Source organism: Dendropsophus ebraccatus, chromosome 8 (genome assembly GCF_027789765.1).
Source record: "Dendropsophus ebraccatus isolate aDenEbr1 chromosome 8, aDenEbr1.pat, whole genome shotgun sequence".
Taxonomy (NCBI): Eukaryota; Metazoa; Chordata; class Amphibia; order Anura; family Hylidae; genus Dendropsophus; species Dendropsophus ebraccatus.
This window is the reverse complement of record NC_091461.1, coordinates 27,041,519-27,058,580: the sequence shown is the minus strand read 5'-3', so window position 1 is coordinate 27,058,580 and position 17,062 is coordinate 27,041,519. Positions and strand designations below refer to the sequence as shown.

General features: G+C 41.1%; 1 long non-coding RNA gene across 1 annotated transcript in view; it reads left to right on the top strand.

Annotated features, from left to right (window-relative positions):
• Positions 1-15,980, top strand: part of LOC138799192 (uncharacterized) — an 83,596-nt gene extending 67,616 nt beyond the window's left edge. Inside the window, exons 3-4 of the long non-coding RNA XR_011364228.1 lie at positions 1,761-1,973; positions 15,610-15,980. This is a non-coding gene — a long non-coding RNA (uncharacterized lncRNA). The remainder of the gene's footprint in view (positions 1-1,760; positions 1,974-15,609) is intronic.
• The last annotated feature ends 1,082 nt before the right edge of the window (positions 15,981-17,062 follow it).

The window sequence follows — 17,062 nt, the reverse complement described above, 5'->3', positions numbered from 1 at the left end:
CTCTGAACTTGATGCTGTATTGACCCAAGGCAAGAGAGAGGGGACAGCACCGCAGCCAGCGATTGGTTTGGCCATGGCTCTTGTCTCGGAGGTGGAGGACACTGGAGACTTGTAGTAGGACACCGGGGGAACGCGGACAGAAAGGTAGTGATAGTAGTGCACTAGAACAACTAAATGCCAACAATCGTCTAGCTGGTTTAGTGTGGTTCGTTTAAGTTTCAGTTCAGATAAACCCAAATTTTGCTTCAAAGTTCATGTAACCTACCAAGCCAAACTTTCAAAAAGTTCCCTCAATTCTAAATATGAGTAATAGGTGTAAATACAAAAAAAAAAAAAAGTTCTGAATCTGGGACAATATAATACCATATTTTGTGGGTTTGTGGGTTTTTTCTTCGCTATTTCTTCGCTATTGCATTCGTATCTACTGCGAACGACCAGACGGCATCTTATTCAATGCGAACGATTTGCGAATGTTTTGCAAACGAGCAACGATAAAAATAGGTCTAGGTCTTATAAAACGGTCAACGATTTCTCGTTCGGTCTTTAGTCGTTAACTGCATTTCAACCGAACGATTATCGTTTAGATTCGAACGATGTAACGATAATCGTCCAGTGGAATAGGGCCCTAAGCGTGCCACCCTTTGTAAGCAGCGACCATCAAGCGTGCGGTACCTCTGTTTGCAGAAAAAATGTAAAAGAAAAAACATGGGTTCAAGTACAGTTCTTAGCCGCTCTTTATTGATGTTAATAGGATCTTACCACCAATTTAAATTCCATAACAACTGCTGACATCCGTAGCCATATTCCTATCCACGGGCCTCGAACAATACGGAAACTGTGTCAAATTAACACAGAAGTTGTCATGTCTGTAATTATAAAGATAATTAGACTTCTATAAGACGCATGGAGTGACTGTAGGGCACTGGCAGAGTCTAACACAGTTATCAGGCACTTCTGCAGTCTTCTTGCTCCCGTCATCGTCTCCGGCTCCCATGTGCTGTATGGCCGTGAATTCCAAATTATTTCTGAAAACAATTTATATCCCCAAGCTCCGTTTTTCTTGAAAATGAGGCTTAAGTAACCTGAATAGAATAATTTAGTAATGGAATCCTCACCGCAGTTGCATGACACAATTATAATTTTAATGTTTAACAAGGTTTCATCTGCTAATTAGCGCCGATACGGCAAACTTTTCCCTGATAGTATGTATTTTGTAGCCTTGTTTGTTGTGTCTTTAGAATAGAGAAGTAAGCAATTTCGGTTGATGGGGACATAAGGGAGAAGGGATTCATTTGCGGGAATGTAGACAATTATTGTTAATGGAAGATGCAATGCATTGAAGATGTACCTTTTAACATTCTCATTGAAATTCTGAGCTAAAATGCTTTTCCCAGCGATATAGATTAGACCGGGCTCCGGCTCCGGCTTTACTTTGGTGGCTAACTGCATTCGGCATTATGTATGCACCTTATAGAGCGAGGGATCGAGGCTGGCAATTTGTTGGCCGTTTTACATGCACATTATGGTAGAAACCTTAGAAATTAATTGGGAAAAAAAAAATATTCCATTTTCCTAAGGTTTTATGATCTGTAATTTATCTCGTCCGAAGAAGGCAGCGACTGCGTGAAAATTAGTCTGCAGTACAAATCACGGCAAATGGCTATTAGCGCGTATTATTGTATGTATATCTTGCCTCGGGATTAGGATGCTTGTTAAGGTTATTTTATGATTGCTTTTTTACTATGTTTTTTTTTTTTCAGGGTTTTTTTACATGACTATTAAAAGGAGCTAAATGAAAAATATGACCGTGATTATTAAAGCGAACGTACCAGCGATCCATCACTTTTCTGTTTTTGCCATGAATAGACCAGCATAGGGAGGCTGGTGCCTTTTCCTTTTTTCGAACCACAGCCTGGTTCCCACACACAGCACCCATTTATTTCTGAGCACCGTCCCACCCTGAAGCACTGGAGGTAGGCCAGCATTCTATTACTTATTAGGCTATGTTCACACTGCGTAAAACTACGGCCGTAGTTCTCGCCGTAGAATGGGATCCCGGGCCGGAGCGTACACACATCGTATACGCTCCGGCCGGGATCTGTGCAGCACCGGAAAAAACTGACAGGTCATTTTTCAGCGGCTGGAATTCAGTGAATTCCGGCCGCAGAAAGACCTGTCAGTTCACACAGTGAAGCGAGCGGCTCCGGCCGCTCACTTCACTGTGGGCTATGGGAAGCTTAAGTACCAGCCGAGATGATCCGGCCAGAGACCAGCCGTTCCGTGACCCGGCCGGGGTCACGGAATGGCCGGTCTCATATGTAGTGTGAACATAGCCTAATACAGTTTGTCAGCCAGTATATTTTTCTCAGCTAGAATCACCTCATTTAGTCATTCCTTTCTATCTGAACATTTCTGTAATCATTTCCTTCAGCTATGTCATGTGATCTCATGGTGACCCCTGGTAAATACATGTGCTTCTGTGCCCTCAGTGGGGTCACAATGTTGGCCACAACTCTGTATATGATCAAGTTGCATAGAGCTCTTTATGAGGTGAGGGCGGGGATCATAAACTGCTGCCCCCACCATGCTTCATTGTAGGGCCGATATTGAGCAGGTGAAGAGCGTTCCCTAATTCCTCCAGACAAGACACTTAGAATAGAGGCCAAAACATTCAATTTTGGTTTAATCAGAGATACTTTTTTCTCACAGTGTAAAGGCCTTATTACTTGAAACGATTATCGGTTGTACTTGACAGATTACCGGCTGTTCTGACCAATAGTAGTTTGGCGTGATAGGACATGGTAAAAGGCCAACATGCAGTATGTCTGCTGATCGTGGTCTTTCATGTTGAAACTTCACTATTGGTGCAGCGATGGTCTACTGCCCATCGCTCCACTTGTATTAGTACAGGCAGCAAGCAGGGAAGGAGGGGGAAGTGAGCACTGAGCTGACAGGTCAGAGCTTGCTTCCCCCATATTGCCATGTAATTTGGCCTTTGGGTGTTTTTGTTTTTTTGCACACTCCTTTCATGTGTCTTTTACTGATAAGAAGCTTCTTTCTGGCCACTTTGCCATGAAACCCAGATTGACTTTCTAAAGGTTTCTCTGTGTGTGCAGAGGCTCTTCGGAGCTCAGCCAGTGGGACCATTGGGTTCTTGGTTACTTCTCTTACCAAGGCCCTTCTCCCCCGATTACCTAGCTATAAATGAGCTCTGAGTTCTTGGGAACTTTCAGAGCAGCAGACATTTTCTGTACTTTTCTCCAGGTCTGAGCCTCCATTCAATATTATGTCTGAGCTCTACAGGCAGTTCTTTCCTCCTCATGGTGTTTGCTCTGATATGCATTTCAGCTATGAAGCCTTTACAGGGCTTTGTCTTTCCAAATGCTGGCAAATCAGCTGAATTTAGCGCAGGTGACTTCAATCAACTCAAAGATGATCAATAGAAATGAGAGGCCCCCAGTAAAAAAAAAAAATAGTTTTTCCTTTTTAGTACAGTTGAAAGGGGTTTTTTTTTTCATATTCTGATGGTCAGTATATTGAGTGCAGAATGATGGGGTAAACATGAATTCTTTTTTAATTCTAGCAAAAGGCTACAACATAAAAGAACGAAAGCTAAAGATTCTGAAGACTTTCTGAATCCATTGTATATTATCACTGTATCACTGTTTTATTACCATTCTGGACTGTACCATAAGACAGTGTTTAAAGGGGTAATCAAGAAAAAATACTTTAAGATTAACTGATCCCAGAAAGTTATACAGATTTGTAAACCCATTAAAACATCTCAAGTCTTCCAGTACTTATCAGCTGCTGTATGTCCTGCAGGAAGTGGTGTTTTCTTTCCAGTCTGACATAATCCTTTCTGCTGCTCTGTCTCTTATAGGAACTGTCTACAGGAGTAACAAGTCCACATAGAAAGTTTACCCTGCTTTGGGCAGTTCCTGTTATGGACAGAGGTGGCAGCAGAGAGCACAGTGTAAGATTGGAAAGAAAACACCATTTCCTGCAGGACATACAGCAGCTGATAAATATGGGAAGACTTGAGATTTTTAAATAGACTTTAATTAATAGTGAAGATTAGTTCTAACTATCCTGTACATGTGATATAAAGTTTTTACCCCCTGCCTACTTCTACCATTGGTACTTTCATCTGTCATGATGTGGATTTCTCCTTAAATATCACTCCTGACTTTGAAGATGTTCCATTTATGGTCTGAGGAACATGACATGAAAGTTTGTGATTAAGGATGAAGGCTTATATTGCATATACAAAATATCAAAGAACCCAATGTAATTACTTAAGCCTGCATTGCCTATATGAGTGTAGAGCAAAGGAAGATTTTTTAATTTTAATTAATGTGTAATCACCATTGCTGGGAAAACAACTGATGTTCTTCACGCAGAGACCTGACATTTAGTTTTATTGATATTTCTGAAGTTTTTCCTATATGAATATGTTATATAGTAGCACACGCACAGACACAGACGTTGTGGTGTAAATTGATGGTATGATGTGCTCATTGAAGTCGGTTCTTTGTTCTAGAAGTATTCATCTAGAATAAATGCAGCCACCTATAATCTATTCATACTTCATCAGTGTTCAGATGTAGCAGAGCTAAACATGTTATTTAAAGGGTAAAGAAGAAGAATGTATTGTCTTAATCTATTGTCTTTATTGTCTAAGGAATTGCTGCTTGTTGCTCCATTCTTTGTAATTGTAAATATGTATTTCATGCACTTTACCCCTTTTTTCTGCGGCTCAGCTCTTTGCATTGCAGTACACAGCCCAAGGCAACTCTTCTCTGGAGTAAGACGGTACTATAGCAGACTAAGCTATCAGCCATGTGAATGCCTGTGTCTCCATGTGCACATGCTCGCTGGAACAACAGAGGGTAGAGGCATTTTTTAAAGGGGACCTATCAGCAGGTTAGACAAATCTAACTTGCTGTCCAGTAACGTTGGCAATGCCCTGTCAGGGTTAGCTAGCAATATTTTTGCTGCTAGGTGGGTGTAGAGTCACTTGGGCACTTGTCACGGTAGCCTGGAGTGGTGTCTGGAGTGGTGTTGTAACCCACCCCTGGTCGGACAGAGCCCGCTTCTGCAAATCTGGATAGCCCAAGTGTACACTGGTGTGTTGGTGCAAAATGATAGACAGAGTCCAGTAACCAGAATAATGTCCGTTTACTTAGTGCTTCAGTGCAATAATTGCTTCAATTAGTTCTGGTGCAGGTAGAAGAGCAAAGAAGTGGTAGTCTGTGTAGAGTAGAGTAACGTCTCGAGGACCCTGTCCAATGTAGCACTATACTCTGCTGGGATAGCATAGCTGAGAGTATCAGAGGAACAGAGAAGATACTCATACTCACGTTTACTGACTGCTTAAAGTCCTACAATGTTGGGGTACCCGTCCTGGCAGGGTAGTACAAGGCTCCAGGTCCCTGCACTGGTTGAAGCAGACTTTCCAACCTTTACATGATAGCCATGCGTTACGCAGTTAAATACATAGGCTAACTGCACTTTGTTCCACTGGGGTCAGTGCCTAACTGAAAACAGGTCACTGCCCTATACCGTGTAGAAGGTATCCCTTAACAGAAGAGGTCTAGCTCACTCTCTCTTCACTGACCAACTAGGAACTGACTGACTAACCACTCCCATCAGGAACTATTCTCCTTTTTTAGGGGCGCACTAAACCTCCCAGTGATTGGTGAGATTGTGTGGTGCAAGAGAGAAAGGAGAGGATAGGGCAGAAAACAGAGGGAAAAGAAACATATGACATACAAGAATTAACCTAATGCTTCCTTCAGCTGTGCACAGAATAAAACATAACAGAAACACAGTAGTGACACCTAGTGGGAAAAACAGAGAACACACTTGAATCATATCACATATCGCAAGGTGCAATACAACTTAATGGCACACCTGTGCTGGTACACTACAGCTGATATGTCCCTATTTGGCTCTTGCTTCTCGCTGCCGACGGGTAGGTCCCTGCCTCCTAGGGCGAGTGTGCACCGGTTCAGTGAAATTTAAAGGGACAGCACGTACCTAGTTGGTTGGGCACCTAATCACTTTCCCTATAAATTCCTGCCCTGCCCTGATCCTAGTGTTGGAGCCTCTACATGCTTCCATAGTGTGTGGTCCCAGCTGTCTGTGATTCCTGCCTGTGAGTCCTGCTGTCCGTAGTTCCAGCTGTGACTCCTGCTGCCTGCGGTTCCAGCAACGTGTCCTGATGCCTGCGGTTCTAGACGTGTGTCCTGCTGTGTCCCAGCCAGCCTGCCTATGTGTCTCCAGCTGTAGCTCGCTTGCTGCTGCTAGCAAGTCATGCCAGGAGTAGTGACCTGTGGGTCGCCTGCTGCAGCAAGTCCATCCCGCCTTGTGGTGGGCACAGGTGCCCTTAGACTCTGCTCCCTGATGCAACTTATGCCACCGCTAGTGGTGGTACAGCGGATCCACAACTCCAGTTGTTTCAGCTATTAAATAAAAAATAAGAAACTACATCATAAACAATTTCATTCTTATTCAAAAATACTCCTCAAAATGATATACTGAAAAAGCTATCAACAAATACAGAGCAGCCCTATACTGAGAGAGGCCTTGTAAAAAAAAAACAAAAAAAACACTTATAGCCTATAGGAAAAATACAACTATAGGAGATCAATTAAATAACTGCTAAAAAAAAAAAAATACCTGGCTAGGCAGTGCTTTACAAGGAAATAAAAGTGTCATCACTGGACATCACGATAAGAGGTAAACATTGGGCAGTTAAGCAGTCTATCCCGTCCAGAGGCGAGTGTTGATTTATGCTGCGTTTACACGGAACGATTATTGTGCGAATTTGCACGATAACGATCGAATTTGAATGATAATCGTACATGTAAACGCAGTGAACGATCAAGCGATGAGCGAGAAATCGTTCATTTTGATCTTTGAACATGTTCTCAAATCGTCGTTGGTCGTTCGCAAAAAAATCTCAGATCGTTTCGTGTAAACAGTCGTTCACCGATTTTACCAATGTGTGAGATAGGCTTAAGCGATCGCAAAACAATTTTTCCGTATGATATATTGTTCCGTCTAAACGCTGACCGTTATAAAAAAAAAATCGTTACTTCGAAATCGTTAATCATACGGGCGAATTATTGTTCCGTGTAAACCCAGCATTAGTGTAGGGACTCAGTGCAGCTCCTTTCTCTCCATGTCCGTAGCTTACTTTATGCATGGTGGATGCCGGCTGTGTTATGCAACTGACACTACCCATCTGCGGCCTGGATTAACAATAGATAGAACAATACCTACAAAGTAGAATTGATTTTCTCCAGTGCCATTACCATTGTGATCTTATGTTAATTTGCCAGAAAATCTTAAAATCTGAGCATTTAAGGTGAGATAGAAATTTAATATTGATTAAAAAAAAAATTGTTGTCTGGTTTAGAAAATCTACATATCCTGAATTAATAAAGGTGAGGGAACCTTATCTTAAATTTATAAATATATAAAATATATATATTTTTATATTTATAAATTTATAAATTTTTATAAAATCACTGGAGGACTCAACATTTTACACACAGGTCATTGATTTCAATGAGGAAAGTGTAATGCTTCATTTACCCAGTGGTGGCGCTGCCAAGGAATTGAACACTTGCTTCCAGATTCCCCCACTTACAACCATTTTATCTCTTCTAATGTGGATCATTCCTTTCATTTTAACATACGGTATTCTACTATTATATAATATAGCCTTTCCCCCATAATATATCATTGCTTCCATGATATTTGCCACACAAACAATAATCAAATTATCGTCCTCTAATAGAAATTATATTTCCAAATCCTAAAGTGAAATATTTGTCCGAGATTAGCGTGGATGTGCCTACACACGCAGAACTAGGTTATGGGGTTCACTGGTTAAGTGTTTCATTCTGTTCATCCCAGATAATGAACTTATCCCCTCATTTATACAGTCACAGTAAATTAAGTCAGAAAGGATTTGGCATTTTATATGCAAATTGCTAAACAAGCAACGATCCTGCTCTTGTGATATCCCACATCTTCTGCGTGGAGTCATCTCTCTGCAGTGTAATGCTGGTACATTACTTCCCTGCTTGTACATTACGGAGTGAATAAACGCCGTGGGGGGAAAAAGTTTAGAAATTAAATGATTTAATGTGGCCACGTAATAGGGAAGCGTTTAGCTTGGATAGTTTCGAACATTAGAATTAGGCACTTAAGATCTTAGCAGGTTGGCATTTCAACATTTCTATCAATATGTTGTGCAAGATTACTAATATATAAAACATATTTATTAAACTGCAAGAAAGTCCTTTAAAAGAACTTCAAATGCGATATAGTGTCTATAAAACCAGGAGCACAATGGCCTATTGTAATATTGTTTTTTGTTCCCATGGAATTAAAGTTGGACGAGAGGTAGGAGACCTGAAAGGATGGCTTTGAACTTTTCCTGTTTGTAAAGTTTTGAGAACTCCTTGGGATGCAAAGCACAGTAGCTGCCTTATAAGTCAATGCTCAACCCTTTATCCCCTTAAGGACCGGGCCAATTTCGATTTTTGCACTTCTGTTTTTTTCCTCCTTGTGCTTAAAAGGCCATAGCACTTGCATTTTTTCACCTAGAAACCCACATGAGCCCTTATTTTTTTGCGCCACTAACTGTACTTTGCAATGGCAGGCTGAATTTTTTCATAAAGTACACTGCAAAACCAGAAAAAAAATTAATGTGTGGTGAAATTGAAAAAAAAAAGTGCATTCTGTTTATTTGGGGGGTATTTGTTTTTACGCCGTTCACCCTGGGGTAAAACTGGCTTATTATGTATGTTCCTCAAGTCGTTATGATTACAACAATATGTAACAGGTATAACTTTTATTGTATCTGATGGCCTGTAAAAAATTCAAACCATTGTTAACAAATATATGTTCCTTAAAATCGCTCTATTTCCAGGCTTATAGCGCTTTTATCCTTTGGTCTATGGGGCTGTGTCAGGTGTAATTTTTTGCGCCATGATGTGTTCTTTCTATCGGTACCTTGATTGCGCATATGCGACTTTTTGATTGCTTTTATTACAATTTTTCTTGATTTGATTTGACCAAAAATGCGCAATTTTCCACTTTGGAATTTTTTTGTGCTTATGCCATTTGCCGTGCGAGATCAGTAATGTGATTAATTAATAGTTTGGATGATTACACACACGGCGATATCAAACATGTTTATTTATTTATTTTTATTTATAACCTGGGAAAAGGGGTGTGATTCAAACTTTTATTAGGGGTGGGGGCTTTTTATTAATAACAACACTTTTTTTTCTTTTAAACTTATACTAGAAGCCCCCCTGGGGTTAGGGTTATTCCCCCTGGGGTTAGGGTTATTTCCCCTGGGGGACTTCTAGTATAAGTACACTGATCTATCATTGAGATCTATGCTGCATAGATATACAGCATAGATCAATGAGATAGGCACTGGATTGCTTCCGGCTGCTGAAGCCTGAAGCTATCAAGTGCCGAGCTGGGATCAGCGCCATTACGGCGCAGACCCCGAGCCGGATGTGTGAATCGCTCCTCCCGGACAACGTCCCTGAGGAGCGATATACCCCACTAGATACCAGGGATTAGGCTGCATAAAGGATTCTGACTCAAAGCTGACAGCTGCATCTGAATCCTTAATTAATGGGCATGGCGATCGGACCGTGCCCGCTAATAGATGCGGTCCCAGGCTGGGTTCAGAGCGGGGTCTCCCCGAGGCGTCCGCAGGGCGTAAATATACGCCCGCGGTCATTAAGGAGTTAAAGGGAATCTGTCACTAGGTTTATGCTTCCTTAAATAGTGCCAAAAATGCGGAACAGATCAGTGAATTACTTATATCATTCTGTTCAGCCATTCTCCTAATATGCAGGAGAATAGGATTCTTGCCCCACCCCTTCCCCTGCCCTCCAGCTGCTGATTGACAGTTGAATGCCTATACACAGCATGGATAGATAACTGCCAATCAGCAGCTGGTGGGCGGAGTTTTCATACACTGATACTGGCTGATGCTGATACAGTTGGAGTGGGGAGACTGGTATCTCCTGACTTAAAGGGGTAGTGCACCAAAAAAAAATTTCTTTCAAATCAACTGCTGCCATGAAGTGCCAGAGATTTGTAATTTACTTCTATTAAAAAATCTCAAGCCTTCCAGTACTTATCAGCTGCTGTGTGTCCAGCAGGAAGTGGTGTTTTCTTTCCTGTCTGACACAGTGCTCTCTGTTGCCTCCTCTGTCCATGTCAGGAACTGTCCAGAGAAGGAGCAAATCCCCATAGAAAACCTCTCCTGCTCTCCAGACTGGAAATAATACAACTTCCTGTTGGGCATAGAGCAGCTGATAAGTACTGGAAGGCTTGAGATTTTTTTAATAGAAGTAAATTACAAATCTCTGGCACTTCATGGCAGCAGTTGATTTGAAAGAAAAATTTTTTTGGTGCACTACCCCTTTAAACTATGTATTTGGAAAGAGAAAGGGGGAAAAGAAACTGTTCTTTAATGCCGAGAGGATTAAAGACAGTCTCTGCACTACAGAGTGCAGAGACAGCCGTATGGAACAAATTGTTAGCCTTCAGGACCGAAGATGATTCAGCATGTATTTTACCTAAGCGAAATACCCCTTAATGGTGCGTTCACACCTACAGGATCTGCAGCTGATTTTCTGCAGCAGATTTCATTTAAATAACTGAACACAGCATCAAATCTGCTGCAGATCCTGTAGGTGTGAACGCACCATTAAGAAGATATCTGTATGAATGACACCCAAAAGAGCTTGAACGTTAGCTCAGAAAGTATGCACACCCATGTTTGCAGGTTTCGGGGCTCTAATGAGGAATAATCATATACAATGAGCACATCTGTTTAAACAGGCGAGCTTGAATTTCTAGCAAAACAACTGCTAAATAAAAAATCTATTGTAAGTGATTGATGAACGAGCATTTGACAATCAATTTAGTTTCCATAAATGACACGGATACCGGAATCCAAATCTTATGACCCGTAGCCCACATCACAATAAACGTCTAGAGAAATGCACTCGGCTGATGGTGATAAATTGAGAGACAGGTAATAGAACACTTTTATTGCACCGAACATACAATTAAACATTTTATTGTATTGTGCAATAATGATTCCAACCTAAATTAAATGTCTCAAAGAATTTTATAAGAAAAGCAATTGGCACGTTCAACGAAGCACAACAAAAATGACCTTTTTTTTATTAGCGTCCTGAGGCTGAGTATTGCTAGGGTGATAGATTTAAAAATAACTGTAACCCTCCTTCTTCCAGTGAATTGGGAAAGAATGAAGGATGTGTATACCCTTAGAATGAAAATGTATCTAATTGTATCTAATTTATCGATCAAAAAGATGCAGCCACCACCATGATCTTCGCAGTTGTTGGACATCTCGGTGCTGCAGTACATTGACAACTTTCAGCATTGGGGGCATGCAATGTGCATGTTAGCCGTGATGCATGCATGTGTAAAGCAGCATAGAAGTAAGCAGTAATATTATATGCATTGCTAGTTACTATATGTTAAGAAAGCAGTGGTGCATCATCGCCATTTAGTATACAGGACTCCAGTCTTTGACAGGAGTCCCTGCTCCCCTACATGTTTCTGTGACACATTAAAGGGACTCTGTCACCCCCTTCCTGTAGGAGGACTCCTCTACACAGCTGTAAAGCCTAAATTCTGCAGTTTTCATACCTTACTTTATAAAAGATTTCTTGGTGCTTGGTCAAGTGAAAAATGTTTTTTATTGTTGGTAGATTGTGCCACCTGGGCGGCATCTTAACGGCCTTAGTGCCACTTTGCCCTACCCACATTGGCACTGTAGGCCCCATCCCTCCATGACATCATCAGTGTCTAGGCCTCACCCTCTCGGCAGTCATTGGAATGGGCCAACCTATAGGGGGTGGGGTCTAGTCTTCTTGGCCGGCCATTTCCAAGGGGGTAGGGCTACACACCGATTAAGTCCCAGAGGGGCATGGTCTACAGTGCCAATGGGAACTTGTTGAAATGGCGCTGCGACCGTTAGGCTCACCCAGGCGGCACAATCTACCAACGATAAAAAGGATTTTTCACTGGACCAGGCATCAAGAAATGTATTATAAAGTAAAGTCTGAAAAATGCAGAATTTAGGCTTTAAAACTGGGTAGAGAAGTCCTCATACAGAAAGGGGGTGACAGTGTCACTTTAAGCAATTTGTGTTGAGCTCCACAGCATACAGGAGCAGGGTCTCCTGGCAAAGGTAGAGGTCCCTGTTCCTGGGCGTAATTTCCATGGAGTGTTACAAAAATCGATGGATGCACCCCGAGGACTGCACATATAACATGGATATGGCCTATGACTGTATCCATGTTTTACAGGCAGCCTTAGGGCTGCATCCAATTTCTCCAGCCACTGAGAGTCAAATGCAGAGCGTCCGATCTCATGCAAACCCAAATATACTGTAAGTTCTCTCATCTCTAGTGGCCACATCTATATTTATCTATCCACAGAGATTGACAGGTAATGTCATGTTAATGTTCTGTAATAACAAAAGTCATAGTTAGGTTTCCTTCACCCAAAGAGAATATTCAGTTGCTTCCTTAGTCCTTAGTCTCTTCCATGGAATATTTTAGGCATCTCTTCCCCCTTGACACACAAAATAGATATTCTATACCCGTGTGGAGCGATTGATAGTAACTAGACATGATCAAACATCGAATAATCTGCATTTGATTACCGTTGGCTGAAGAAGTTGGATACAGCCCTGTTCTCCAGGATTCCTACCTCCAGGATTTACCTAATCTGTCTCACCCTCAACATCTAACTTTTAAAATGGTGGATATGTCAGAATATCAGACTTTTTAACTGATGTGTGTAAGGAGTCTTATTACAAGGGATGATTATTATGGGGAAAATCGTTATATCATTCGAATTTAAACTATAGTTGTCCTCTGTAACTGCAGGCAGCGACGAAAAATCGTTGGTGTGTTGATCGCTCATTTAGCTCTGAGCTGCAATTCCACATTCGTTCACCAATCGTTCAGTGTAATTCCAAATCGTTCCTTCTTTTGCTGGGATCAGATGGAGCAAAAGATCGTAGTAAAGAGCGTTGTAACAAACGTAACTAACGACTATCGTTCTGTGTAATATGATGAACGATTTCAGGTTAACGATAAACTCTTGTTTGTAATCGTTTATCGTTCATTGTCAAAAATCGCTTTGTCTAAGGACTCTTATGGTCTTTTTACACTGAGCGATTATTGTAAGAATGAGCGAATAGCGGGAAACCGTTCATTTTGCTCTTTCAACGTTCTCAAATCATCATTGGTCGTTCGCTGAAAATCGCTGAAGATCGCTTTATGTAAACTGTTTTTTTACAGATGGACCCTATGTGTGAGATGGGCTTAAGCGATCTTAAAACGATCACAATAACGATTTTTTTAAATGATTTATCTCTTCGTCTAAACATTGATTGTTCTAAAAATTAAATTGTTGCTTCAAAATCGTTAAACGATCAATTGGCGAATTATGTGTAAAAGGACCATTACTCTGAAAGTGCTAAGTCATTCTAAAATGAACAGCTGTCCAGGCATGCTGGGAGTTTTAGTTGCGCTACAGCAGGTGAGGCAGAGGTTGCGGCCCCTGACTTAGAGGGTAGCTTTCTGCAGTAGGTGGTATCAGAAGGACAGCTTTTACCCTTCTTATGGAAAACCAATTTTCACGCACACCGAAAAAATTTTTGAAAAACTCTGTGTGGAACCAGCCTGAAAATTTTGTTGATCCACAATAATAGCATTGATTCTTAAATTGAAAAGTTAGAAATTTAGGGGATCTGGAATTAATTACAATATTATTTGAAAAGTCTATAGGTTACCAGAAAGGGGTCAGTGAGGTGGTTTCCATGTCCTCCTGCCATTGGGGGAAAAAAATACTTCCTAACTCTAAAGCGATCTGAAAAAAGTCTTTAATCTATTTTCTACATCAAAGGAATCTGGTGCTGCATCACATGCCGGTAATTAGTGATATCACCTTTTAATAATCAAAAAATGATATCAAAGACTGACCGCTACATCTGAGAACATTCACCTGAATTAATGAATAAATGAATTAAATAACGTTAATAAAGTAATGGTTTATTTTTTAGTGAAAGGTGTTTTTTGCTTTTGTTTTTTAATACCCTTTAATTTTAGACTTTCAATTAAAAAGACATCATGTGCGCCCCTAAACTCTCCTCCCTTGTCATTCAATTCAAAAGCTTATTTGCACTAATGTTAATGACTTTCTTACTTTATTCTATCTCATATATTGAGCTTATGTAACAGCCTCCTGAAGTTATTCAGACTCATTGAAAAGGAGCCAATACTTCTATTGACGTGATACTTTTGATTGATCATGACTGTTTACAAACATAGATGTATAATGCTTTGTCCCCATCAGTTAGAGGTCATATATTGGATACATTTTTTTTATTATTTTTTTTCTTTTAAAACATTACTTTTTAATCTGTTTCTCTTTTTGGTTGCTTTTTTTTCGTACATTAATATGTATATTATAATTATGCAAAGTTTATGTAGTTTGCTATATGAGCCAGCCAGGTGACACATTATTGGCGGCGCCTGAATGTTAAGTCTGTGCACTTAGTCTGATTTACTTTCATATTGATTGCCTATATTTGACCTACCTCTGCTCCTAGACAATGCTTGTTGCCTTAACCCTTGGATTCTCTGCCTGGTTTCTGTACTTCTTTACCTGAATCCTTACCTCAACTTAAGGCCCTATATCAAATGATAATTGGCCACACTTGGGCAATTTCCAGCCATTCCTGACGATAATCATTTGGTGTAATAGGACATGTTAACCCTTTCACGACCTGGGGGCATTGATTCCTCAATGCCCAGGTCGTTTTTGGACATCAGCTTAACATAATGATCACATAAGCTGATGTCCCTATGTCTGCCCCTCTCCTCTGTCCCCTGCCACTGTTACAATCTTGTGACAGTGGCAGGGGAGAGAGGGGAGGGGGCAGAGCGCACGGCGCGCCCCCTGCCTTCCCTCCCTCCCCCCGCTGGCCTCTGTAACCAGGAAACTTGAAGCCTGAGGCTTCCGGTTTCCATGGCTACCATCAGGGCTCTTTGATCACTTCTCAGAGCCCCGATGAACACCGGACAGAGAATTCTCCCTCTTTAGAGAGGTTTTCCATGTGAATTTGCTCCTGCTCTGGACACTTCCTGTCACGGACAGAGGTGGCAGCAGAGAGCACTGTGTCAGACTGGAAAGAATACACCACATACTGCAGGACATACGGCAGCTGATAGGTAGTGAAAGACTAGAGATTTTTAAATAGAGGTAAATTACAAATCTATATAACTTTCTGAAACTAGTTAATTTGAAAGATTTTTTTTATTTTACTTTTGCTGTAGTTCCCCTTTAAAAGCCGAAAGCATGAAAACCACAAACTTTTTATTCTGAAAACATATTCAGTATCTAAGGAATTACAGTAAAAACTACTTGTTTACTTTACTTACAGGTGAAAATTTTTAAATTACAGAAGACCAACCAATGGTCTTATTCTCTAGACTTTTCTTCTTCTAGGTAAGAGCTTTGTGTCTGCTAAGCAGCCAGCAAGGAAACCAGGAGAGCTTCCTGAGGCTACTATGATTCTCAAATTGAACACATGGGATTTGGAAACACTCACTAAGGTATATCACAGGCTTCAGCTTCTCTCGTCGAGAGCATGGAAGAACAGGCAAAAGTGCTTCCTAAATCCTCTGTGAGTAACACTGCTGTTTGACAGACTGCAATTCATTCAGCTGCTTTCTGCCCTATAGAGTTTCTATTTCCATTATACCGGTGGGATTTTATCGTCACAGAAGGATATCATTTGTCCTCGTGAATCAAACATGTCCTAAAATGAACTAAATAACGACAACCCTATTACATCCTACAATGCCTCCGATAAATCCATGCAGAATAAAAGAAATATTAAAAATCCCAGTTTACACTGAAATGCTATAAGTAAGAAAATACAGTAAATTTGTGAAAATAACAGGATTTAGGATTCTGGATTATGTCATGTATACAAAGGGCCTAGAAAGTTAGAGAAGGTCCAAGAAAATACCAAGTTACAGTACACGTCCTAGTTTCCGAACTGCTTATCTCTAGCTGGAGTATAAGGAGCATGTGCCTTGGCGGCTCTACCACCGCGAGCACCAAGGGGAGTTCCATCTATTAATATTTGATGCTAAGGTGGTTCTTATCCCACGTTCAGAACGTGCCAGTTACACCAATGGAAGTAACTTTTTTTATGTTAGTAGGGACCCAAGAAGGACATACCTGAAGGTGGCTAACTTTATATAGAACGCAGCAGAAATGGGCAAACACCTTTCATGAATGTGGCTGCTTTAGAGGTTCACCACCTCATGTCCCAGGGGTGAAATATGGGGCCCCAACTAACTTCAATCTGGCCATGTCTCTTTTCATAGTAATGGGTTCTGGCTTTCTATGTTCTTATCATTAAATTATGTGTATTGGTGATGTCATAACTATTCTTACAGGTAAACTATCAGTAGGTTAGACGAATCTAACCATCTAACCTGATGATAGCCCCCTTTTGTGTATAAGGCTCCGAGGAGTGTCAATGCAGTCTCTAGAAAGTGATGGGATACAACCTTCACCCACTGACCCAGGTGGGATGGGGGGCTTTATAAAGATTTTTAGCTGTATCTAGGGCTGGACAGACGATCTGGAATTTCGGGCAAATGCCAGATGGCCCGATACCCTCTGTGGGCCGCTCCCATCATCCTCCTTGCCCAGTGACCCCCTACCTCTACCATAGGGGGAAGGAGTCGCTGGCCCAGGAGGAAGATGGGATCGGCCCTAGGAAAGCCAGTTCTCCAGGGCCATAACAGGAATCCAAGGCCTAAGGCACATAGAGCACTGGAACTGGCATCCTGCATTGTGGCCCATGTAAATTGGACTTGCTTTTATCACTATCTGCACTCTTAAAATAAGCATAATCACTGACCAGCTAAAGGAGAGTGTTATC